Here is a 23,161-nt window from a genome sequence, read left to right on the forward strand (position 1 = left end):
AGTACTAGTAATAATACTGAATTTCGTACGATATAACGTGTAAAGTCACACAATGTATGACCTGCTGTACGATGACAGGCAGCAGGTATTTACTTGCGAAATAAGTAAATAAATATTACTACTTACAGCTTTGCTTTTCCTCCTACCGCTGTAACAACGAGGCATAAAGCAATGAATTGTGACTTTTGCCATGCGCGCCTCGCCATGGGCGCGCGAAAAGATGCTCGCAAACAGGGAAAGTGCGACACGGAAAGCGAGTGGACCGGGTGTAAACCCCGAGTAAAACTTGCGCGTCCGGTGTGGTCTAGTGGCTAGGATACCTGGCTTTCACCCAGGAGGCCCGGGTTCGATTCCCGGTACCGGAACGGAATTTTTCGGCAAAAGTCACGACAAGTTTTGACCCTGCGAAAGGCTGTTTCACGTCCTCCTCGCATTATAGCTACTGGTTCATAAACGTCAGCTGAAAACAGTCGAGAGAAACGGGCACGCAATGAAATTACTACGAGCAGCGGAATAAAGGAAGAAGAGACGCTGGTCCACTGTTGGACTGCTACCATAGAAATGTTACATGGCAATACGCAGAGCAATTCCCGAGGCCCGTTAGCTCAGTCGGTTAGAGCGTCGTGCTAATAACGCGAAGGTCGTGGGTTCGATCCCCCCACGGGCCACTACGATTTCACTCTTTCAAAAAGGCAACGCCGATTTCGGCGGGGAAGTATGGTAACAAAGAAGTCGTCACATTGTGTGGGAGCTGATAGGGGACCAGAACGCGACTTGTCGGGACGCGCTAAAACACTTCACTGGTCACAGCACGGTGAACACAAAGTTTCTCGTCCGATCACCGCTACTGCGCGAAGCTGGGCGTTGTCAGTGCTTGGGCGGGTGACCGCCTGCGAACACAGGGCACTGCCGACGGTTTCAATTCGTATTACTCTTTCCTCTTCGGTTTCGGAGCTGCAGCGCTATTCGGTCAAGGGCACTGGCGCCACGTTTTGCCTCTCGGTATGCCAAGTCGCGCCGTGCGGCCACAGTGAAATGAAGGAGCGTGTTGTAAAATTTTCAACAAAGAAAAAAAAAAAAAAAAAAGAAATGTACTAGTAATAAAACTGAATTTGTCTGACAGAACATGTAACATCAGACAATACATGATAACAGGCAGCAGGTATTTACTTGAGGCATAAGTAATGTGGTGGCCGCCTCGCCATACCTCTCTCAGTCGTTTCGCGTGCTTGTCCTCTTGATATAGGCCGATTGGAGAGCGTCAGCTCTCGCGTCAGCTGAGCAAAGTCGAGACAAGTCGAGACTCAAGGGGAATCGACGCACACACTATAGGGTGGCATGAAAGCGAGTAAGAGGGGGAAAGAAACATTAATTTAAAGACGCGTGGCAAAAGTACTCATACGCAAAAGTAAAAGCCGGCTGCGGTGGCCGGGAATCGAACCCGGATCAACTGCTTGGAAGGCAACTATGCTGACCATTACACCACCACCGCACGGTTTCCGTCCGCGCACGCCGCGCTGTGTCTGCTTCCCGCCTGTCGGCGGCGGCTCAAGGTGGTCGTAGCTGTAGGCGCATTACGGGGTAGGCGAGCGCATCCAGACAGCGTCTCTACGCACATTTCGCGTCCTTTGGCAAGAGTCGTCGCGTGCGTGCGCCGCAAGAGTACTTAGGCGATCGCGTTCGGGCGTCATTTTTAAGCAGTGCAGTGCAGTTCAGGATTCAGCGTGTGTAGCATTCTCTCGAGAGGATGCGACGGCGCTGGACGGCAGTCCCACTTTCCCCTCAGACGTCTGCCGCGGAAAGCACCAGGAAGCTGTGAACTAGCTGAGCATCGGTGGTTCAGTGGTAGAATGCTCGCCTGCCACGCGGGCGGCCCGGGTTCGATTCCCGGCCGATGCATCATTTTGTTTTTTCTCCGATAGTGGTGCTGCGTGTCTTTCGCACTCGAACTGCGACTCGAACTGCGTGAGCCATGAGAATGAACGCGGGATTTCCGTGTGGGAATAACCAAACATGCAGCGCGCACGACTGCTCGTTTGGACTGTTGTGCGCTATTGTACATACTGGCGTCGGCCTAGCATCGCAAGTTGCCTGTCGCGCCGGGAATGCACGTGTAGCAACAGAAAAAAATGAGCCAGGAAGTGCAGACTCTCTACCACTGGTATTTGGTACTTACCGAGATTCCAGAAGGCCTGGCGATCACCTGCCTCGTAGCGCAGTAGGCAGCGCGTAAGTCTCATAATCTTAAGGTCGTGAGTTCGATCCTCACCCGGGGCATTTAATTTACTTTCGTCCACAGCTAAATCGCGGCTCTGGGGTTTGCGAAGGAGCAAAACACCTTTGTACTTTGTTATCCTCAAGGCTTCAACGACTCAGCGTGATATGTTTACTTCCCGTTATTACTACTTGCAGTTCTTATTGTAAAATTTTCAAGGAAAAAAAGTACTAGTAATAATACTGAATTTCGTACGATATAACGTGTAAAGTCACACAATGTATGACCTGCTGTACGATGACAGGCAGCAGGTATTTACTTGCGAAATAAGTAAATAAATATTACTACTTACAGCTTTGCTTTTCCTCCTACCGCTGTAACAACGAGGCATAAAGCAATGAATTGTGACTTTTGCCATGCGCGCCTCGCCATGGCGCGCGAAAAGATGCTCGCAAACAGGAAAGTGCGACACGGAAAGCGAGTGGACCGGGTGTAAACCCCGAGTAAACTTGCGCGTCCGGTGTGGTCTAGTGGCTAGGATACCTGGCTTTCACCCAGGAGGCCCGGGTTCGATTCCCGGTACCGGAACGGAATTTTTCGCAAAAGTCACGACAAGTTTTGACCCTGCGAAAGGCTGTTTCACGTCCTCCTCGCATTATAGCTACTGGTTCATAAACGTCAGCTGAAAAACAGTCGAGAGAAACGGGCACGCAATGAAATTACTACGAGCAGCGGAATAAAGGAAGAAGAGACGCTGGTCCACTGTTGGACTGCTACCATAGAAATGTTACATGGCAATACGCAGAGCAATTCCCGAGGCCCGTTAGCTCAGTCGGTTAGAGCGTCGTGCTAATAACGCGAAGGTCGTGGGTTCGATCCCCCCACGGGCCACTACGATTTCACTCTTTCAAAAAGGCAACGCCGATTTCGGCGGGGAAGTATGGTAACAAAGAAGTCGTCACATTGTGTGGGAGCTGATAGGGGACCAGGAACGCGACTTGTCGGGACGCGCTAAAACACTTCACTGGTCACAGCACGGTGAACACAAGTTTCTCGTCCGATCACCGCTACTGCGCGAAGCTGGGCGTTGTCAGTGCTTGGGGCGGGTGACCGCCTGCGAACACAGGGCCCTGCCGACGGTTTCAATTCGTATTACTCTTTCCTCTTCGGTTTCGGAGCTGCAGCGCTATTCGGTCAAGGGCACTGGCGCCACGTTTTGCCTCTCGGTATGCCAAGTCGCGCCGTGCGGCCACAGTGAAATGAAGGAGCGTGTTGTAAAATTTTCAACAAAGAAAAAAAAAAAAAAAAAGAAATGTACTAGTAATAAAACTGAATTTGTCTGACAGAACATGTAACATCAGACAATACATGATAACAGGCAGCAGGTATTTACTTGAGGCATAAGTAATGTGGTGGCCGCCTCGCCATACCTCTCTCACGTCGTTTCGCGTGCTTGTCCTCTGATATAGGCCGATTGGAGAGCGTCAGCTCTCGCGTCAGCTGAGCAAAGTCGAGACAAGTCGAGACTCAAGGGGAATCGACGCACACACTATAGGGTGGCATGAAAGCGAGTAAGAGGGGGAAAGAAACATTAATTTAAAGACGCGTGGCAAAAGTACTCATACGCAAAAGTAAAAGCCGGCTGCGGTGGCCGGGAATCGAACCCGGATCAACTGCTTGGGAAGGCAACTATGCTGACCATTACACCACCACCGCACGGTTTCCGTCCGCGCACGCCGCGCTGTGTCTGCTTCCCGCCTGTCGGCGGCGGCTCAAGGTGGTCGTAGCTGTAGGCGCATTACGGGGTAGGCGAGCGCATCCAGACAGCGTCTCTACGCACATTTCGCGTCCTTTGGCAAGAGTCGTCGCGTGCGTGCGCCGCAAGAGTACTTAGGCGATCGCGTTCGGCGTCATTTTTAAGCAGTGCAGTGCAGTTCAGGATTCAGCGTGTGTAGCATTCTCTCGAGAGGATGCGACGGCGCTGGACGGCAGTCCCACTTTCCCTCAGACGTCTGCCGCGGAAAGCACCAGGAAGCTGTGAACTAGCTGAGCATCGGTGGTTCAGTGGTAGAATGCTCGCCTGCCACGCGGGCGGCCCGGGTTCGATTCCCGGCCGATGCATCATTTTGTTTTTTCTCCGATAGTGGTGCTGCGTGTCTTTCGCACTCGAACTGCGTGAGCCATGAGAATGAACCGCGGGATTTCCGTGTGGGAATAACCAACATGCAGCGCGCACGACTGCTCGTTTGGACTGTTGTGCGCTATTGTACATACTGGCGTCGGCCTAGCATCGCAAGTTGCCTGTCGCGCCGGGAAATGCACGTGTAGCACAGAAAAAAATGAGCCAGGAAGTGCAGACTCTCTACCACTGGTATTTGGTACTTACCGAGATTCCAGAAGCCTGGCGATCACCTGCCTCGGTAGCGCAGTAGGCAGGCGGCGTAAGTCTCATAATCTTAAGGTCGTGAGTTCGATCCTCACCCGGGCATTTAATTTACTTTCGTCCACAGCTAAATCGACGGCTCTGGGGTTTGCGAAGGAGCAAAACACTTTGTACTTTGTTATCCTCAAGGCTTCAACGACTCAGCGTGATAATGTTTACTTCCCGTTATTACTACTTGCAGTTCTTATGTGAAATTTTCAAGGGAAAAAAGTACTATAATAATACTGAATTTCGTACGATATAACGTGTAAAGTCACACAATGTATGACCTGCTGTACGATGACAGGCAGCAGGTATTTACTTGCGAAATAAGTAAATAAATATTACTACTTACAGCTTTGCTTTCCTCCTACCGCTGTAACAACGAGGCATAAAGCAATGAATTGTGACTTTTGCCATGCGCGCCTCGCCATGGGCGCGCGAAAAGATGCTCCGCAAACAGGGAAAGTGCGACACGGAAAGCGAGTGGACCGGGTGTAAACCCCGAGTAAAACTTGCGCGTCCGGTGTGGTCTAGTGGCTAGGATACCTGGGCTTTTCACCCAGGAGGCCCGGGTTCGATTCCCGGTACCGGAACGGAATTTTTCGGCAAAAGTCACGACAAGTTTTGACCCTGCGAAAGGCTGTTTCACGTCCTCCTCGCATTATAGCTACTGGTTCATAAACGTCAGCTGAAAACAGTCGAGAGAAACGGGCACGCAATGAAATTACTACGAGCAGCGGAATAAAGGAAGAAGAGACGCTGGTCCACTGTTGGACTGCTACCATAGAAATGTTACATGGCAATACGCAGAGCAATTCCCCGAGGCCCGTTAGCTCAGTCGGTTAGAGCGTCGTGCTAATAACGCGAAGGTCGTGGGTTCGATCCCCCCACGGGCCACTTACCGATTTCACTCTTTCAAAAAGGCAACGCCGATTTCGGCGGGAAGTATGGTACAAAGAAGTCGTCACATTGTGTGGGAGCTGATAGGGGACCAGAACGCGACTTGTCGGGACGCGCTAAAACACTTCACTGGTCACAGCACGGTGAACACAAAGTTTCTCGTCCGATCACCGCTACTGCGCGAAGCTGGGCGTTGTCAGTGCTTGGCGGGTGACCGCCTGCGAACACAGGGCACTGCCGACGGTTTCAATTCGTATTACTCTTTCCTCTTCGGTTTCGGAGCTGCAGCGCTATTCGGTCAAGGGCACTGCGCCACGTTTTGCCTCTCGGTATGCCAAGTCGCGCCGTGCGGCCACAGTGAAATGAAGGAGCGTGTTGTAAAATTTTCAACAAAGAAAAAAAAAAAAAAAAAAGAAATGTACTAGTAATAAAACTGAATTTGTCTGACAGAACATGTAACATCAGACAATACATGATAACAGGCAGCAGGTATTTACTTGAGGCATAAGTAATGTGGTGGCCGCCTCGCCATACCTCTCTCAGTCGTTTCGCGTGCTTGTCCTCTTGATATAGGCCGATTGGAGAGCGTCAGCTCTCGCGTCAGCTGAGCAAAGTCGAGACAAGTCGAGACTCAAGGGGAATCGACGCACACACTATAGGGTGGCATGAAAGCGAGTAAGAGGGGGAAAGAAACATTAATTTAAAGACGCGTGGCAAAAGTACTCATACGCAAAAGTAAAAGCCGGCTGCGGTGGCCGGAATCGAACCCGGATCAACTGCTTGGAAGGCAACTATGCTGACCATTACACCACCACCGCACGGTTTCCGTCCGCGCACGCCGCGCTGTGTCTGCTTCCCGCCTGTCGGCGGCGGCTCAAGGTGGTCGTAGCTGTAGGCGCATTACGGGGTAGGCGAGCGCATCCAGACAGCGTCTCTACGCACATTTCGCGTCCTTTGGCAAGAGTCGTCGCGTGCGTGCGCCGCAAGAGTACTTAGGCGATCGCGTTCGGGCGTCATTTTTAAGCAGTGCAGTGCAGTTCAGGATTCAGCGTGTGTAGCATTCTCTCGAGAGGATGCGACGGCGCTGGACGGCAGTCCCACTTTCCCCTCAGACGTCTGCGCGGAAAGCACCAGGAAGCTGTGAACTAGCTGAGCATCGGTGGTTCAGTGGTAGAATGCTCGCCTGCCACGCGGGCGGCCCGGGTTCGATTCCCGGCCGATGCATCATTTTGTTTTTTCTCCGATAGTGGTGCTGCGTGTCTTTCGCACTCGAACTGCGTGAGCCATGAGAATGAACCGCGGGATTTCCGTGTGGGAATAACAAACATGCAGCGCGCACGACTGCTCGTTTGGACTGTTGTGCGCTATTGTACATACTGGCGTCGGCCTAGCATCGCAAGTTGCCTGTCGCGCCGGGAATGCACGTGTAGCAACAGAAAAAAATGAGCCAGGAAGTGCAGACTCTCTACCACTGGTATTTGGTACTTACCGAGATTCCAGAAGGCCTGGCGATCACCTGCCTCGGTAGCGCAGTAGGCAGCGCGTAAGTCTCATAATCTAAGGTCGTGAGTTCGATCCTCACCGGGGCATTTAATTTACTTTCGTCCACAGCTAAATCGACGGCTCTGGGGTTTGCGAAGGAGCAAAACACTTTGTACTTTGTTATCCTCAAGGCTTCAACGACTCAGCGTGATAATGTTTACTTCCCGTTATTACTACTTGCAGTTCTTATGTGAAATTTTCAAGGAAAAAAGTACTAGTAATAATACAGAATTTCGTACGATATAACGTGTAAAGTCACACAATGTATGACCTGCTGTACGATGACAGGCAGCAGGTATTTACTTGCGAAATAAGTAAATAAATATTACTACTTACAGCTTTGCTTTTCCTCCTACCGCTGTAACAACGAGGCATAAAGCAATGAATTGTGACTTTTGCCATGCGCGCCTCGCCATGGGCGCGCGAAAAGATGCTCGCAAACAGGGAAAGTGCGACACGGAAAGCGAGTGGACCGGGTGTAAACCCCGAGTAAAACTTGCGCGTCCGGTGTGGTCTAGTGGCTAGGATACTGGCTTTCACCAGGAGGCCCGGGTTCGATTCCCGGTACCGGAACGGAATTTTCGGCAAAAGTCACGACAAGTTTTGACCCTGCGAAAGGCTGTTTCACGTCCTCCTCGCATTATAGCTACTGGTTCATAAACGTCAGCTGAAAACAGTCGAGAGAAACGGGCACGCAATGAAATTACTACGAGCAGCGGAATAAAGGAAGAAGAGACGCTGGTCCACTGTTGGACTGCTACCATAGAAATGTTACATGGCAATACGCAGAGCAATTCCCGAGGCCCGTTAGCTCAGTCGGTTAGAGCGTCGTGCTAATAACGCGAAGGTCGTGGGTTCGATCCCCCCACGGGCCACTACGATTTCACTCTTTCAAAAAGGCAACGCCGATTTCGGCGGGGAAGTATGGTAACAAAGAAGTCGTCACATTGTGTGGGAGCTGATAGGGGACCAGAACGCGACTTGTCGGGACGCGCTAAAACACTTCACTGGTCACAGCACGGTGAACACAAAGTTTCTCTCGTCCGATCACCGCTACTGCGCGAAGCTGGGCGTTGTCAGTGCTTGGGCGGGTGACCGCCTGCGAACACAGGGCACTGCCGACGGTTTCAATTCGTATTACTCTTTCCTCTTCGGTTTCGGAGCTGCAGCGCTATTCGGTCAAGGGCACTGGCGCCACGTTTTGCCTCTCGGTATGCCAAGTCGCGCCGTGCGGCCACAGTGAAATGAAGGAGCGTGTTGTAAAATTTTCAACAAAGAAAAAAAAAAAAAAAAGAAATGTACTAGTAATAAAACTGAATTTGTCTGACAGAACATGTAACATCAGACAATACATGATAACAGGCAGCAGGTATTTACTTGAGGCATAAGTAATGTGGTGGCCGCCTCGCCATACCTCTCTCAGTCGTTCGCGTGCTTGTCCTCTTGATATAGGCCGATTGGAGAGCGTCAGCTCTCGCGTCAGCTGAGCAAAGTCGAGACAAGTCGAGACTCAAGGGGAATCGACGCACACACTATAGGGTGGCATGAAAGCGAGTAAGAGGGGGAAAGAAACATTAATTTAAAGACGCGTGGCAAAGTACTCATACGCAAAAGTAAAAGCCGGCTGCGGTGGCCGGGAATCGAACCCGGATCAACTGCTTGGAAGGCAACTATGCTGACCATTACACCACCACCGCACGGTTTCCGTCCCGCGCACGCCGCGCTGTGTCTGCTTCCCGCCTGTCGGCGGCGGCTCAAGGTGGTCGTAGCTGTAGGCGCATTACGGGGTAGGCGAGCGCATCCAGACAGCGTCTCTACGCACATTTCGCGTCCTTTGGCAAGAGTCGTCGCGTGCGTGCGCCGCAAGAGTACTTAGGCGATCGCGTTCGGCGTCATTTTTAAGCAGTGCAGTGCAGTTCAGGATTCAGCGTGTGTAGCATTCTCTCGAGAGGATGCGACGGCGCTGGACGGCAGTCCCACTTTCCCCTCAGACGTCTGCCGCGGAAAGCACCAGGAAGCTGTGAACTAGCTGAGCATCGGTGGTTCAGTGGTAGAATGCTCGCCTGCCACGCGGGCGGCCCGGGTTCGATTCCCGGCCGATGCATCATTTTGTTTTTTCTCCGATAGTGGTGCTGCGTGTCTTTCGCACTCGAACTGCGTGAGCCATGAGAATGAACCGCGGGATTTCCGTGTGGGAATAACCAAACATGCAGCGCGCACGACTGCTCGTTTGGACTGTTGTGCGCTATTGTACATACTGGCGTCGGCCTAGCATCGCAAGTTGCCTGTCGCGCCGGGAATGCACGTGTAGCAACAGAAAAAATGAGCCAGGAAGTGCAGACTCTCTACCACTGGTATTTGGTACTTACCGAGATTCCAGAAGGCCTGGCGATCACCTGCCTCGGTAGCGCAGTAGCAGCGCGTAAGTCTCATAATCTTAAGGTCGTGAGTTCGATCCTCACCCGGGGCATTTAATTTACTTTCGTCCACAGCTAAATCGACGGCTCTGGGGTTTGCGAAGGAGCAAAACACTTTGTACTTTGTTATCCTCAAGGCTTCAACGACTCAGCGTGATAATGTTTACTTCCCGTTATTACTACTTGCAGTTCTTATGTGAAATTTTCAAGGAAAAAAGTACTAGTAATAATACTGAATTTCGTACGATATAACGTGTAAAGTCACACAATGTATGACCTGCTGTACGATGACAGGCAGCAGGTATTTACTTGCGAAATAAGTAAATAAATATTACTACTTACAGCTTTGCTTTTCCTCCTACCGCTGTAACAACGAGGCATAAAGCAATGAATTGTGACTTTTGCCATGCGCGCCTCGCCATGGGCGCGCGAAAAGATGCTCGCAAACAGGGAAAGTGCGACACGGAAAGCGAGTGGACCGGGTGTAAACCCCGAGTAAAACTTGCGCGTCCGGTGTGGTCTAGTGGCTAGGATACCTGGCTTTCACCCAGGAGGCCCGGGTTCGATTCCCGGTACCGGAACGGAATTTTTCGGCAAAAGTCACGACAAGTTTTGACCCTGCGAAAGGCTGTTTCACGTCCTCCTCGCATTATAGCTACTGGTTCATAAACGTCAGCTGAAAACAGTCGAGAGAAACGGGCACGCAATGAAATTACTACGAGCAGCGGAATAAAGGAAGAAGAGACGCTGGTCCACTGTTGGACTGCTACCATAGAAATGTTACATGGCAATACGCAGAGCAATTCCCGAGGCCCGTTAGCTCAGTCGGTTAGAGCGTCGTGCTAATAACGCGAAGGTCGTGGGTTCGATCCCCCCACGGGCCACTACGATTTCACTCTTTCAAAAAGGCAACGCCGATTTCGGCGGGGAAGTATGGTAACAAAGAAGTCGTCACATTGTGTGGGAGCTGATAGGGGACCAGAACGCGACTTGTCGGACGCGCTAAAACACTTCACTGGTCACAGCACGGTGAACACAAAGTTTCTCGTCCGATCACCGCTACTGCGCGAAGCTGGGCGTTGTCAGTGCTTGGGCGGGTGACCGCCTGCGAACACAGGGCACTGCCGACGTTTCAATTCGTATTACTCTTTCCTCTTCGGTTTCGGAGCTGCAGCGCTATTCGGTCAAGGGCACTGGCGCCACGTTTTGCCTCTCGGTATGCCAAGTCGCGCCGTGCGGCCACAGTGAAATGAAGGAGCGTGTTGTAAAATTTTCAACAAAGAAAAAAAAAAAAAAAAGAAATGTACTAGTAATAAAACTGAATTTGTCTGACAGAACATGTAACATCAGACAATACATGATAACAGGCAGCAGGTATTTACTTGAGGCATAAGTAATGTGGTGGCCGCCTCGCCATACCTCTCTCAGTCGTTTCGCGTGCTTGTCCTCTTGATATAGGCCGATTGGAGAGCGTCAGCTCTCGCGTCAGCTGAGCAAAGTCGAGACAAGTCGAGACTCAAGGGGAATCGACGCACACACTATAGGGTGGCATGAAAGCGAGTAAGAGGGGGAAAGAAACATTAATTTAAAGACGCGTGGCAAAAGTACTCATACGCAAAAGTAAAAGCCGGCTGCGGTGGCCGGGAATCGAACCCGGATCAACTGCTTGGAAGGCAACTATGCTGACCATTACACCACCACCGCACGGTTTCCGTCCGCGCACGCCGCGCTGTGTCTGCTTCCCGCCTGTCGGCGGCGGGCTCAAGGGTGGTCGTAGCTGTAGGCGCATTACGGGGTAGGCGAGCGCATCCAGACAGCGTCTCTACGCACATTTCGCGTCCTTTGGCAAGAGTCGTCGCGTGCGTGCGCCGCAAGAGTACTTAGGCGATCGCGTTCGGGCGTCATTTTTAAGCAGTGCAGTGCAGTTCAGGATTCAGCGTGTGTAGCATTCTCTCGAGAGGATGCGACGGCGCTGGACGGCAGTCCCACTTTCCCCTCAGACGTCTGCCGCGGAAAGCACCAGGAAGCTGTGAACTAGCTGAGCATCGGTGGTTCAGTGGTAGAATGCTCGCCTGCCACGCGGGCGGCCCGGGTTCGATTCCCGGCGATGCATCATTTTGTTTTTTCCTCCGATAGTGGTGCTGCGTGTCTTTCGCACTCGAACTGCGTGAGCCATGAGAATGAACCGCGGGATTTCCGTGTGGGAATAACCAAACATGCAGCGCGCACGACTGCTCGTTTGGACTGTTGTGCGCTATTGTACATACTGGCGTCGGCCTAGCATCGCAAGTTGCCTGTCGCGCCGGGAATGCACGTGTAGCAACAGAAAAAAATGAGCCAGGAAGTGCAGACTCTCTACCACTGGTATTTGGTACTTACCGAGATTCCAGAAGGCCTGGCGATCACTGCCTCGGTAGCGCAGTAGGCAGCGCGTAAGTCTCATAATCTTAAGGTCGTGAGTTCGATCCTCACCCGGGGCATTTAATTTACTTTCGTCCACAGCTAAATCGACGGCTCTGGGGTTTGCGAAGGAGCAAAACACTTTGTACTTTGTTATCCTCAAGGCTTCAACGACTCAGCGTGATAATGTTTACTTCCCGTTATTACTACTTGCAGTTCTTATGTGAAATTTTCAAGGAAAAAAGTACTAGTAATAATACTGAATTTCGTACGATATAACGTGTAAAGTCACACAATGTATGACCTGCTGTACGATGACAGGCAGCAGGTATTTACTTGCGAAATAAGTAAATAAATATTACTACTTACAGCTTTGCTTTTCCTCCTACCGCTGTAACAACGAGGCATAAAGCAATGAATTGTGACTTTTGCCATGCGCGCCTCGCCATGGGCGCGCGAAAAGATGCTCGCAAACAGGGAAAGTGCGACACGGAAAGCGAGTGGACCGGGTGTAAACCCCGAGTAAAACTTGCGCGTCCGGTGTGGTCTAGTGGCTAGGATACCTGGCTTTCACCCAGGAGGCCGGGTTCGATTCCCGGTACCGGAACGGAATTTTTCGGCAAAAGTCACGACAAGTTTTGACCCTGCGAAAGGCTGTTTCACGTCCTCCTCGCATTATAGCTACTGGTTCATAAACGTCAGCTGAAAACAGTCGAGAGAAACGGGCACGCAATGAAATTACTACGAGCAGCGGAATAAAGGAAGAAGAGACGCTGGTCCACTGTTGGACTGCTACCATAGAAATGTTACATGGCAATACGCAGAGCAATTCCCGAGGCCCGTTAGCTCAGTCGGTTAGAGCGTCGTGCTAATAACGCGAAGGTCGTGGGTTCGATCCCCCACGGGCCACTACGATTTCACTCTTTCAAAAAGGCAACGCCGATTTCGGCGGGGAAGTATGGTAACAAAGAAGTCGTCACATTGTGTGGGAGCTGATAGGGGACCAGAACCGCGACTTGTCGGGACGCGCTAAAACACTTCACTGGTCACAGCACGGTGAACACAAAGTTTCTCGTCCGATCACCGCTACTGCGCGAAGCTGGGCGTTGTCAGTGCTTGGGCGGGTGACCGCCTGCGAACACAGGGCACTGCCGACGGTTTCAATTCGTATTACTCTTTCCTCTTCGGTTTCGGAGCTGCAGCGCTATTCGGTCAAGGGCACTGGCGCCACGTTTTGCCTCTCGGTATGCCAAGTCGCGCCGTGCGGCCACAGTGAAATGAAGGAGCGTGTTGTAAAATTTTCAACAAAGAAAAAAAAAAAAAAAAAGAAATGTACTAGTAATAAAACTGAATTTGTCTGACAGAACATGTAACATCAGACAATACATGATAACAGGCAGCAGGTATTTACTTGAGGCATAAGTAATGTGGTGGCCGCCTCGCCATACCTCTCTCAGTCGTTTCGCGTGCTTGTCCTCTTGATATAGGCCGATTGGAGAGCGTCAGCTCTCGCGTCAGCTGAGCAAAGTCGAGACAAGTCGAGACTCAAGGGGAATCGACGCACACACTATAGGGTGGCATGAAAGCGAGTAAGAGGGGGAAAGAAACATTAATTTAAAGACGCGTGGCAAAAGTACTCATACGCAAAAGTAAAAGCCGGCTGCGGTGGGCCGGGAATCGAACCCGGATCAACTGCTTGGAAGGCAACTATGCTGACCATTACACCACCACCGCACGGTTTCCGTCCGCGCACGCCGCGCTTGTGTCTGCTTCCCGCCTGTCGGCGGCGGCTCAAGTGGTCGTAGCTGTAGGCGCATTACGGGGTAGGCGAGCGCATCCAGACAGCGTCTCTACGCCCATTTCGCGTCCTTTGGCAAGAGTCGTCGCGTGCGTGCGCCGCAAGAGTACTTAGGCGATCGCGTTCGGGCGTCATTTTTTAAGCAGTGCAGTGCAGTTCAGGATTCAGCGTGTGTAGCATTCTCTCGAGAGGATGCGACGGCGCTGGACGGCAGTCCCACTTTCCCCTCAGACGTCTGCCGCGGAAAGCACCAGGAAGCTGTGAACTAGCTGAGCATCGGTGGTTCAGTGGTAGAATGCTCGCCTGCCACGCGGGCGGCCCGGGTTCGATTCCCGGCCGATGCATCATTTTGTTTTTTTCTCCGATAGTGGTGCTGCGTGTCTTTCGCACTCGAACTGCGTGAGCCATGAGAATGAACCGCGGGATTTCCGTGTGGGAATAACCAAACATGCAGCGCGCACGACTGCTCGTTTGGACTGTTGTGCGCTATTGTACATACTGGCGTCGGCCTAGCATCGCAAGTTGCCCTGTCGCGCCGGGAATGCACGTGTAGCAACAGAAAAAAATGAGCCAGGAAGTGCAGACTCTCTACCACTGGTATTTGGTACTTACCGAGATTCCAGAAGGCCTGGCGATCACCTGCCTCGGTAGCGCAGTAGGCAGCGCGTAAGTCTCATAATCTTAAGGTCGTGAGTTCGATCCTCACCCGGGGCATTTAATTTACTTTCGTCCACAGCTAAATCGACGGCTCTGGGGTTGCGAAGGAGCAAAACACTTTGTACTTTGTTATCCTCAAGGCTTCAACGACTCAGCGTGATAATGTTTACTTCCCGTTATTACTACTTGCAGTTCTTATGTGAAATTTTCAAGGAAAAAAGTACTAGTAATAATACTGAATTTCGTACGATATAACGTGTAAAGTCACACAATGTATGACCTGCTGTACGATGACAGGCAGCAGTATTTACTTGCGAAATAAGTAAATAAATATTACTACTTACAGCTTTGCTTTTCCTCCTACCGCTGTAACAACGAGGCATAAAGCAATGAATTGTGACTTTTGCCATGCGCGCCTCGCCATGGGCGCGCGAAAAGATGCTCGCAACAGGGAAAGTGCGACACGGAAAGCGAGTGGACCGGGTGTAAACCCCGAGTAAAACTTGCGCGTCCGGTGTGGTCTAGTGGCTAGGATACCTGGCTTTCACCCAGGAGGCCCGGGTTCGATTCCGGTACCGGAACGGAATTTTTCGGCAAAAGTCACGACAAGTTTTGACCCTGCGATAAGGCTGTTTCACGTCCTCCTCGCATTATAGCTACTGGTTCATAAACGTCAGCTGAAAACAGTCGAGAGAAACGGGCACGCAATGAAATTACTACGAGCAGCGGAATAAAGGAGAAGAGACGCTGGTCCACTGTTGGACTGCTACCATAGAAATGTTACATGGCAATACGCAGAGCAATTCCCGAGGCCCGTTAGCTCAGTCGGTTAGAGCGTCGTGCTAATAACGCGAAGGTCGTGGGTTCGATCCCCCCACGGGGCCACTACGATTTCACTCTTTCAAAAAGGCAACGCCGATTTCGGCGGGGAAGTATGGTAACAAAGAAGTCGTCACATTGTGTGGGAGCTGATAGGGGACCAGAACGCGACTTGTCGGGACGCGCTAAAACACTTCACTGGTCACAGCACGGTGAACACAAAGTTTCTCGTCCGATCACCGCTACTGCGCGAAGCTGGCGTTGTCAGTGCTTTGGGCGGGTGACCGCCTGCGAACACAGGGCACTGCCGGACGGTTTCAATTCGTATTACTCTTTCTCTTCGGTTTCGGAGCTGCAGCGCTATTCGGTCAAGGGCACTGGCGCCACGTTTTGCCTCTCGGTATGCCAAGTCGCGCCGTGCGGCCACAGTGAAATGAAGGAGCGTGTTGTAAAATTTTCAACAAAGAAAAAAAAAAAAAAAAAGAAATGTACTAGTAATAAAACTGAATTTGTCTGACAGAACATGTACCATCAGACAATACATGATAACAGGCAGCAGGTATTTACTTGAGGCATAAGTAATGTGGTGGCCGCCTCGCCATACCTCTCTCAGTCGTTTCGCGTGCTTGTCCTCTTGATATAGGCCGATTGGAGAGCGTCAGCTCTCGCGTCAGCTGAGCAAAGTCGAGACAAGTCGAGACTCAAGGGAATCGACGCACACACTATAGGGTGGCATGAAAGCGAGTAAGAGGGGGAAAGAAACATTAATTTAAAGACGCGTGGCAAAAGTACTCATACGCAAAGTAAAAGCCGGCTGCGGTGGCCGGGAATCGAACCCGGATCAACTGCTTGGAAGGCAACTATGCTGACCATTACACCACCACCGCACGGTTTCCGTCCGCGCACGCCGCGCTGTGTCTGCTTCCCGCCTGTCGGCGGCGGCTCAAGGTGGTCGTAGCTGTAGGCGCATTACGGGGTAGGCGAGCGCATCCAGACAGCGTCTCTACGCACATTTCGCGTCCTTTGCAAGAGTCGTCGCGTGCGTGCGCCGCAAGAGTACTTAGGCGATCGCGTTCGGGCGTCATTTTAAGCAGTGCAGTGCAGTTCAGGATTCAGCGTGTGTAGCATTCTCTCGAGAGGATGCGACGGCGCTGGACGCAGTCCACTTTCCCCTCAGACGTCTGCCGCGGAAAGCACCAGGAAGCTGTGAACTAGCTGAGCTCGGTGGTTCAGTGGTAGAATGCTCGCCTGCCACGCGGGCGGCCCGGGTTCGATTCCCGGCCGATGCATCATTTTGTTTTTTCTCCGATAGTGGTGCTGCGTGTCTTTCGCACTCGAACTGCGTGAGCCATGAGAATGAACCGCGGGATTTCCGTGTGGGAATAACCAACATGCAGCGCGCACGACTGCTCGTTTGGACTGTTGTGCGCTATTGTACATACTGGCGTCGGCCTAGCATCGCAAGTTGCCTGTCGCGCCGGGAATGCACGTGTAGCAACAGAAAAAATGAGGCCAGGAAGTGCAGACTCTCTACCACTGGTATTTGGTACTTACCGAGATTCCAGAAGGCCTGGCGATCACCTGCCTCGGTAGCGCAGTAGGCAGCGCGTAAGTCTCATAATCTTAAGGTCGTGAGTTCGATCCTCACCCGGGCATTTAATTTACTTTCGTCCACAGCTAAATCGACGGCTCTGGGTTTGCGAAGGAGCAAAACACTTTGTACTTTGTTATCCTCAAGGCTTCAACGACTCAGCGTGATAATGTTTACTTCCCGTTATTACTACTTGCAGTTCTTATGTGAAATTTTCAAAGGAAAAAAGTACTAGTAATAATACTGAATTTCGTACGATATAACGTGTAAAGTCACACAATGTATGACCTGCTGTACGATGACAGGCAGCAGGTATTTACTTGCGAAATAAGTAAATAAATATTACTACTTACAGCTTTGCTTTTCCTCCTACCGCTGTAACAACGAGGCATAAAGCAATGAATTGTGACTTTTGCCATGCGCGCCTCGCCATGGGCGCGCGAAAAGATGCTCGCAAACAGGGAAAGTGCGACACGGAAAGCGAGTGGACCGGGTGTAAACCCGAGTAAAACTTGCGCGTCCGGTGTGGTCTAGTGGCTAGGATACCTGGCTTTCACCCAGGAGGCCGGGTTCGATTCCGGTACCGGAACGGAATTTTTCGGCAAAAGTCACGACAAGTTTTGACCCTGCGAAAGGCTGTTTCACGTCCTCCTCGCATTATAGCTACTGTTCATAAACGTCAGCTGAAAACAGTCGAGAGAAACGGGCACGCAATGAAATTACTACGAGCAGCGGAATAAAGGAAGAAGAGACGCTGGTCCACTGTTGGACTGCCTACCATAGAATGTTACATGGCAATACGCAGAGCAATTCCCGAGGCCCGTTAGCTCAGTCGGTTAGAGCGTCGTGCTAATAACGCGAAGGTCGTGGGTTCGATCCCCCCACGGGCCACTACGATTTCACTCTTCAAAAGGCAACGCCGATTTCGGCGGGGAAGTATGGTAACAAAGAAGTCGTCACATTGTGTGGGAGCTGATAGGGGACCAGAACGCGACTTGTCGGGACGCGCTAAAACACTTCACTGGTCCACAGCACGGTGAACACAAAGTTTCTCGTCCGATCACCGCTACTGCGCGAAGCTGGGCGTTGTCAGTGCTTGGGCGGGTGACCGCCTGCGAACACAGGGCACTGCCGACGGTTTCAATTCGTATTACTCTTTCCTCTTCGGTTTCGGAGCTGCAGCGCTATTCGGTCAAGGGCACTGGCGCCACGTTTTGCCTCTCGGTATGCCAAGTCGCGCCCGTGCGGCCACAGTGAAATGAAGGAGCGTGTTGTAAAATTTTCAACAAAGAAAAAAAAAAAAAAAGAAATGTACTAGTAATAAAACTGAATTGTCTGACAGAACATGTAACATCAGACAATACATGATAACAGGCAGCAGGTATTTACTTGAGGCATAAGTAATGTGGTGGCCCGCCTCGCCATACCTCTCTCAGTCGTTTCGCGTGCTTGTCCTCTTGATATAGGCCGATTGGAGAGCGTCAGCTCTCGCGTCAGCTGAGCAAAGTCGAGACAAGTCGAGACTCAAGGGGAATCGACGCACACACTATAGGGTGGCATGAAAGCGAGTAAGAGGGGGAAGAAACATTAATTTAAAGACGCGTGGCAAAAGTACTCATACGCAAAAGTAAAAGCCGGCTGCGGTGGCCGGGAATCGAACCCGGATCAACTGCTTGGAAGGCAACTATGCTGACCATTACACCACCACCGCACGGTTTCCGTCCGCGCACGCCGCGCTGTGTCTGCTTCCCGCCTGTCGGCGGCGGCTCAAGGTGGTCGTAGCTGTAGGCGCATTACGGGGTAGGCGAGCGCATCCAGACAGCGTCTCTACGCACATTTCGCGTCCTTTGGCAAGAGTCGTCGCGTGCGTGCGCCGCAAGAGTACTTAGGCGATCGCGTTCGGGCGTCATTTTTAAGCAGTGCAGTGCAGTTCAGGATTCAGCGTGTGTAGCATTCTCTCGAGAGGATGCGACGGCGCTGGACGGCAGTCCCACTTTCCCCTCAGACGTCTGCCGCGGAAAGCACCAGGAAGCTGTGAACTAGCTGAGCATCGGTGTTCAGTGGTAGAATGCTCGCCTGCCACGCGGGCGGCCCGGGTTCGATTCCCCGGCGATGCATCATTTTGTTTTTTCTCCGATAGTGTGCTGCGTGTCTTTCGCACTCGAACTGCGTGAGCCATGAGAATGAACCGCGGGATTTCCGTGTGGGAATAACCAAACATGCAGCGCGCACGACTGCTCGTTTGGACTGTTGTGCGCTATTGTACATACTGCGTCGGCCTAGCATCGCAAGTTGCCTGTCGCGCCGGGAATGCACGTGTAGCAACAGAAAAAAATGAGCCAGGAAGTGCAGACTCTCTACCACTGGTATTTGGTACTTACCGAGATTCCAGAAGGCCTGGCGATCACCTGCCTCGGTAGCGCAGTAGGCAGCGCGTAAGTCTCATAATCTTAAGGTCGTGAGTTCGATCCTCACCCGGGGCATTTAATTTACTTCGTCCACAGCTAAATCGACGGCTCTGGGGTTTGCGAAGGAGCAAAACACTTTGTACTTTGTTATCCTCAAGGCTTCAACGACTCAGCGTGATAATGTTTACTTCCCGTTATTACTACTTGCAGTTCTTATGTGGAAATTTTCAAGGAAAAAAAGTACTAGTAATAATACTGAATTTCGTACGATATAACGTGTAAAGTCACACAATGTATGACCTGCTGTACGATGACAGGCAGCAGGTATTTACTTGCGAAATAAGTAAATAAATATTACTACTTACAGCTTTGCTTTTCCTCCTACCGCTGTAACAACGAGGCATAAAGCAATGAATTGTGACTTTTGCCATGCGCGCCTCGCCATGGGCGCGCGAAAAGATGCTCGCAAACAGGGAAAGTGCGACACGGAAAGCGAGTGGGACCGGTGTAAACCCCGAGTAAACTTGCGCGTCCGGTGTGGTCTAGTGGCTAGGATACCTGGCTTTCACCCAGGAGGCCCGGGTCGATTCCCGGTACCGGAACGGAATTTTTCGGCAAAAGTCACGACAAGTTTTGACCCTGCGAAAGGCTGTTTCACGTCCTCCTCGCATTATAGCTACTGGTTCATAAACGTCAGCTGAAACAGTCGAGAGAAACGGGCACGCAATGAAATTACTACGAGCAGCGGAATAAAGGAAGAAGAGACGCTGTCCACTGTTGGACTGCTACCATAGAAATGTTACATGGCAATACGCAGAGCAATTCCCGAGGCCCGTTAGCTCAGTCGGTTAGAGCGTCGTGCTAATAACGCGAAGGTCGTGGGTTCGATCCCCCACGGGCCACTACGATTTCACTCTTTCAAAAAGGCAACGCCGATTTCGGCGGGGAAGTATGGTAACAAAGAAGTCGTCACATTGTGTGGAGCTGATAGGGGACCAGAACGCGACTTGTCGGGACGCGCTAAAAACACTTCACTGGTCCACAGCACGGTGAACACAAAGTTTCTCGTCCGATCACCGCTACTGCGCGAAGCTGGGCGTTGTCAGTGCTTGGGCGGGTGACCGCCTGCGAACACAGGGCACTGCCGGACGGTTTCAATTCGTATTACTCTTTCCTCTTCGGTTTCGGAGCTGCAGCGCTATTCGGTCAAGGGCACTGGCGCACGTTTTGCCTCTCGGTATGCCAAGTCGCGCCGTGCGGCCACAGTGAAATGAAGGAGCGTGTTGTAAAATTTTCAACAAAGAAAAAAAAAAAAAAAAAGAAATGTACTAGTAATAAAACTGAATTTGTCTGACAGAACATGTAACATCAGGACAATACATGATAACAGGCAGCAGGTATTTACTTGAGCATAAGTAATGTGGTGGCCGCCTCGCATACCTCTCTCAGTCGTTTCGCGTGCTTGTCCTCTTGATATAGGCCGATTGGAGAGCGTCAGCTCTCGCGTCAGCTGAGCAAAGTCGAGACAAGTCGAGACTCAAGGGGAATCGACGCACACACTATAGGGTGGCATGAAAGCGAGTAAGAGGGGGAAAGAAACATTAATTTAAAGACGCGTGGCAAAAGTACTCATACGCAAAAGTAAAGCCGGCTGCGGTGGCCGGGAATCGAACCCGGATCAACTGCTTGGAAGGCAACTATGCTGACCATTACACCACCACCGCACGGTTTCCGTCCGCGCACGCCCGCGCTGTGTCTGCTTCCGCCTGTCGGGCGGCGGCTCAAGGTGGTCGTAGCTGTAGGCGCATTACGGGGTAGGCGAGGCGCATCCAGACAGCGTCTCTACGCACATTCGCGTCCTTTGGCAAGAGTCGTCGCGTGCGTGCGCCGCAGAGTACTTAGGCGATCGCGTTCGGGCGTCATTTTTAAGCAGTGCCGTGCAGTTCAGGATTCAGGCGTGTGTAGCATTCTCTCGAGAGGATGCGACGGCGCTGGACGCAGTCCCACTTTCCCTCAGACGTCCTGCCGCGGAAAGCACCAGGAAGCTGTGAACTAGCTGAGCATCGTGGTTCAGTGGTAGAATGCTCGCCTGCCACGCGGGCGGCCCAGGTTCGATTCCCGGCCGATGCATCATTTTGTTTTTTCTCCGATAGTGTGCTGCGTGTCTTTCGCACTCGAACTGCGTGAGCATGAGAATGAACCGCGGGATTTCGTGTGGGAATAACCAAACATGCAGGCGCGCACGACTGCTCGTTTGGACTGGTGTGCGCTATTGTACATACTGGCGTCGGCCTAGCATCGCAAGTTGCCTGTCGCGCCGGGAATGCACGTGTAGCAACAGAAAAAAAATGAGCCAGGAAGTGCAGACTCTCTACCACTGGTATTGGTACTTACCGAGATTCCAGAAGGCCTGGCGATCACCTGCCTCGGTAGCGGCAGTAGGCAGCGCGGTAAGTCTCATAATCTTAAGGTCGTGAGTTCGATCCTCACCCGGGGCATTTAATTTACTTTCGTCCACAGCTAAATCGACGGCTCTGGGGTTTGCGAAGGAGCAAAACACTTTGTACTTTGTTATCCTCAAGGCTTCAACGACTCAGCGTGATAATGTTTACTTCCCGTTATTACTACTTGCAGTCTTATGTGAAATTTTCAAGGAAAAAAGTACTAGTAATAATACTGAATTTCGTACGATATAACGGTGTAAAGTCACACAATGTATGACCTGCTGTACGATGACAGGCAGCAGGTATTTACTTGCGAAATAAGTAAATAAATATTACTACTTACAGCTTTGCTTTTCTCCTACACGCTGTAACAACGAGGCATAAAGCAATGAATTGTGACTTTTGCCATGCGCGGCCTCGCCGATGGGCGGCGCGAAAAGATGCTCGCAAACAGGGAAAGTGCGACACGGAAAGCGAGTGGACCGGGTGTAAACCCGAGTAAAACTTGCGCGTCCGGTGTGGTCTAGTGGCTAGGATACCTGGCTTTCACCCAGGAGGCCCGGGGTTCGATTCCCGGTACGGAACGGAATTTTTCGGCAAAAGCACGACAAGTTTTGACCCTGCGAAAGGCTGTTTCACGTCCTCCTCGCATTATAGCTACTGGTTCATAAACGTCAGCTGAAAACAGTCGAGAGAAACGGGCACGCAATGAAATTACTACGAGCAGCGGGAATAAAGGAAGAAGAGACGCTGGGTCCACTGTTGGACTGCTACCATAGAAATGTTACATGGCAATAACGCAGAGCAATTCCCGAGGCCGTTAGCTCAGTCGGTTAGAGCGTCGTGCTAATAACGGCGAAGGTCGTGGGTTCGATCCCCCACGGGCCACTACGATTTCACTCTTTCAAAAAGGCAACGCCGATTCGGCGGGGAAGTATGTAACAAAGAAGTCGTCACATTGTGTGGGAGCTGATAGGGGACCAGAACGCGACTTGTCGGACGCGCTAAAACACTTCACTGGTCACAGCACGGTGAACACAAAGTTTCTCGTCCGATCACCGCTACTGCGCGAAGCTGGGCGTTGTCAGTGCTTGGGCGGGTGACCGCCTGCGAACACAGGGCACTGCCGACGGTTTCAATTCGTATTACTCTTTCCTCTTCGGGTTTCGGAGCTGCAGCGCTATTCGGTCAAGGGCACTGGCGCCACGTTTTGCCTCTGCGGTATGCCAAGTCGCGCCGTGCGGCCACAGTGAAATGAAGGAGCGTGTTGTAAAATTTCAACAAAGAAAAAAAAAAAAAAAAAGAAATGTACTAGTAATAAAACTGAATTTGTCTGACAGAACATGTAACATCAGACAATACATGATAACAGCAGCAGGTATTTACTTGAGGCATAAGTAATGTGGGGTGGCCGGCCTCCGCCATACCTCTCTCAGTCGTTTCGCGTGCTTGTCCTCTTGATATAGCCGATTGGAGAGCGTCAGCTCTCGCGTCAGCTGAGCAAAGTCGAGACAAGGTCGAGACTCAAGGGGAATCGACGCACAC

The 23,161-nt window shown here is 51.5% G+C and overlaps 39 non-coding genes across 39 annotated transcripts; 30 read left to right on the forward strand and 9 right to left on the reverse strand.

Annotated features, from left to right (window-relative positions):
* Positions 1 to 293: 293 nt before the first annotated feature.
* Trnae-uuc lies at positions 294 to 365 on the forward strand. Its single transcript has one exon. It is a non-coding gene; the product is annotated as a tRNA-Glu (tRNA).
* Positions 366 to 594: 229 nt separating this feature from the next.
* Trnai-aau lies at positions 595 to 668 on the forward strand. Its single transcript has one exon. It is a non-coding gene; the product is annotated as a tRNA-Ile (tRNA).
* A 752-nt stretch (positions 669 to 1,420) lies between these two features.
* Positions 1,421 to 1,492, reverse strand: Trnag-ucc. Its single transcript has one exon. It is a non-coding gene; the product is annotated as a tRNA-Gly (tRNA).
* A 336-nt stretch (positions 1,493 to 1,828) lies between these two features.
* Trnag-gcc lies at positions 1,829 to 1,899 on the forward strand. The gene has a single exon. It is a non-coding gene; the product is annotated as a tRNA-Gly (tRNA).
* A 305-nt stretch (positions 1,900 to 2,204) lies between these two features.
* On the forward strand, positions 2,205 to 2,278 carry Trnam-cau. The gene has a single exon. It is a non-coding gene; the product is annotated as a tRNA-Met (tRNA).
* A 453-nt stretch (positions 2,279 to 2,731) lies between these two features.
* Trnae-uuc lies at positions 2,732 to 2,803 on the forward strand. Its single transcript has one exon. It is a non-coding gene; the product is annotated as a tRNA-Glu (tRNA).
* A 229-nt stretch (positions 2,804 to 3,032) lies between these two features.
* Positions 3,033 to 3,106, forward strand: Trnai-aau. Its single transcript has one exon. It is a non-coding gene; the product is annotated as a tRNA-Ile (tRNA).
* Positions 3,107 to 3,858: 752 nt separating this feature from the next.
* On the reverse strand, positions 3,859 to 3,931 carry Trnag-ccc. Its single transcript has one exon. It is a non-coding gene; the product is annotated as a tRNA-Gly (tRNA).
* Positions 3,932 to 4,265: 334 nt separating this feature from the next.
* Positions 4,266 to 4,336, forward strand: Trnag-gcc. The gene has a single exon. It is a non-coding gene; the product is annotated as a tRNA-Gly (tRNA).
* An 823-nt stretch (positions 4,337 to 5,159) lies between these two features.
* Positions 5,160 to 5,233, forward strand: Trnak-uuu. The gene has a single exon. It is a non-coding gene; the product is annotated as a tRNA-Lys (tRNA).
* Positions 5,234 to 5,463: 230 nt separating this feature from the next.
* Trnai-aau lies at positions 5,464 to 5,537 on the forward strand. The gene has a single exon. It is a non-coding gene; the product is annotated as a tRNA-Ile (tRNA).
* A 750-nt stretch (positions 5,538 to 6,287) lies between these two features.
* Trnag-ucc lies at positions 6,288 to 6,358 on the reverse strand. The gene has a single exon. It is a non-coding gene; the product is annotated as a tRNA-Gly (tRNA).
* A 335-nt stretch (positions 6,359 to 6,693) lies between these two features.
* Trnag-gcc lies at positions 6,694 to 6,764 on the forward strand. The gene has a single exon. It is a non-coding gene; the product is annotated as a tRNA-Gly (tRNA).
* A 1,119-nt stretch (positions 6,765 to 7,883) lies between these two features.
* Trnai-aau lies at positions 7,884 to 7,957 on the forward strand. Its single transcript has one exon. It is a non-coding gene; the product is annotated as a tRNA-Ile (tRNA).
* A 750-nt stretch (positions 7,958 to 8,707) lies between these two features.
* Positions 8,708 to 8,779, reverse strand: Trnag-ucc. Its single transcript has one exon. It is a non-coding gene; the product is annotated as a tRNA-Gly (tRNA).
* A 336-nt stretch (positions 8,780 to 9,115) lies between these two features.
* Trnag-gcc lies at positions 9,116 to 9,186 on the forward strand. Its single transcript has one exon. It is a non-coding gene; the product is annotated as a tRNA-Gly (tRNA).
* A 294-nt stretch (positions 9,187 to 9,480) lies between these two features.
* Positions 9,481 to 9,552, forward strand: Trnam-cau. Its single transcript has one exon. It is a non-coding gene; the product is annotated as a tRNA-Met (tRNA).
* Positions 9,553 to 10,008: 456 nt separating this feature from the next.
* Trnae-uuc lies at positions 10,009 to 10,080 on the forward strand. The gene has a single exon. It is a non-coding gene; the product is annotated as a tRNA-Glu (tRNA).
* A 229-nt stretch (positions 10,081 to 10,309) lies between these two features.
* Trnai-aau lies at positions 10,310 to 10,383 on the forward strand. Its single transcript has one exon. It is a non-coding gene; the product is annotated as a tRNA-Ile (tRNA).
* A 748-nt stretch (positions 10,384 to 11,131) lies between these two features.
* Positions 11,132 to 11,203, reverse strand: Trnag-ucc. The gene has a single exon. It is a non-coding gene; the product is annotated as a tRNA-Gly (tRNA).
* A 338-nt stretch (positions 11,204 to 11,541) lies between these two features.
* On the forward strand, positions 11,542 to 11,611 carry Trnag-gcc. Its single transcript has one exon. It is a non-coding gene; the product is annotated as a tRNA-Gly (tRNA).
* Positions 11,612 to 11,906: 295 nt separating this feature from the next.
* Positions 11,907 to 11,979, forward strand: Trnam-cau. Its single transcript has one exon. It is a non-coding gene; the product is annotated as a tRNA-Met (tRNA).
* Positions 11,980 to 12,435: 456 nt separating this feature from the next.
* Positions 12,436 to 12,506, forward strand: Trnae-uuc. Its single transcript has one exon. It is a non-coding gene; the product is annotated as a tRNA-Glu (tRNA).
* Positions 12,507 to 12,735: 229 nt separating this feature from the next.
* On the forward strand, positions 12,736 to 12,808 carry Trnai-aau. The gene has a single exon. It is a non-coding gene; the product is annotated as a tRNA-Ile (tRNA).
* Positions 12,809 to 13,560: 752 nt separating this feature from the next.
* Positions 13,561 to 13,633, reverse strand: Trnag-ucc. Its single transcript has one exon. It is a non-coding gene; the product is annotated as a tRNA-Gly (tRNA).
* Positions 13,634 to 13,970: 337 nt separating this feature from the next.
* Positions 13,971 to 14,041, forward strand: Trnag-gcc. The gene has a single exon. It is a non-coding gene; the product is annotated as a tRNA-Gly (tRNA).
* Positions 14,042 to 14,338: 297 nt separating this feature from the next.
* Positions 14,339 to 14,411, forward strand: Trnam-cau. The gene has a single exon. It is a non-coding gene; the product is annotated as a tRNA-Met (tRNA).
* Positions 14,412 to 14,864: 453 nt separating this feature from the next.
* Trnae-uuc lies at positions 14,865 to 14,935 on the forward strand. Its single transcript has one exon. It is a non-coding gene; the product is annotated as a tRNA-Glu (tRNA).
* Positions 14,936 to 15,164: 229 nt separating this feature from the next.
* Positions 15,165 to 15,239, forward strand: Trnai-aau. The gene has a single exon. It is a non-coding gene; the product is annotated as a tRNA-Ile (tRNA).
* Positions 15,240 to 15,988: 749 nt separating this feature from the next.
* Trnag-ucc lies at positions 15,989 to 16,060 on the reverse strand. Its single transcript has one exon. It is a non-coding gene; the product is annotated as a tRNA-Gly (tRNA).
* A 332-nt stretch (positions 16,061 to 16,392) lies between these two features.
* On the forward strand, positions 16,393 to 16,462 carry Trnag-gcc. The gene has a single exon. It is a non-coding gene; the product is annotated as a tRNA-Gly (tRNA).
* A 293-nt stretch (positions 16,463 to 16,755) lies between these two features.
* On the forward strand, positions 16,756 to 16,829 carry Trnam-cau. Its single transcript has one exon. It is a non-coding gene; the product is annotated as a tRNA-Met (tRNA).
* Positions 16,830 to 17,581: 752 nt separating this feature from the next.
* On the forward strand, positions 17,582 to 17,655 carry Trnai-aau. The gene has a single exon. It is a non-coding gene; the product is annotated as a tRNA-Ile (tRNA).
* Positions 17,656 to 18,403: 748 nt separating this feature from the next.
* On the reverse strand, positions 18,404 to 18,475 carry Trnag-ucc. Its single transcript has one exon. It is a non-coding gene; the product is annotated as a tRNA-Gly (tRNA).
* A 699-nt stretch (positions 18,476 to 19,174) lies between these two features.
* Trnam-cau lies at positions 19,175 to 19,247 on the forward strand. The gene has a single exon. It is a non-coding gene; the product is annotated as a tRNA-Met (tRNA).
* A 456-nt stretch (positions 19,248 to 19,703) lies between these two features.
* Positions 19,704 to 19,774, forward strand: Trnae-uuc. Its single transcript has one exon. It is a non-coding gene; the product is annotated as a tRNA-Glu (tRNA).
* A 227-nt stretch (positions 19,775 to 20,001) lies between these two features.
* On the forward strand, positions 20,002 to 20,074 carry Trnai-aau. The gene has a single exon. It is a non-coding gene; the product is annotated as a tRNA-Ile (tRNA).
* Positions 20,075 to 20,824: 750 nt separating this feature from the next.
* Trnag-ucc lies at positions 20,825 to 20,896 on the reverse strand. Its single transcript has one exon. It is a non-coding gene; the product is annotated as a tRNA-Gly (tRNA).
* Positions 20,897 to 22,128: 1,232 nt separating this feature from the next.
* On the forward strand, positions 22,129 to 22,200 carry Trnae-uuc. The gene has a single exon. It is a non-coding gene; the product is annotated as a tRNA-Glu (tRNA).
* Positions 22,201 to 23,161: the final 961 nt, after the last annotated feature.

The sequence above is a fragment of the Schistocerca piceifrons genome, unplaced genomic scaffold, assembly GCF_021461385.2.
Source record: "Schistocerca piceifrons isolate TAMUIC-IGC-003096 unplaced genomic scaffold, iqSchPice1.1 HiC_scaffold_533, whole genome shotgun sequence".
NCBI classification, from domain to species: Eukaryota; Metazoa; Arthropoda; class Insecta; order Orthoptera; family Acrididae; genus Schistocerca; species Schistocerca piceifrons.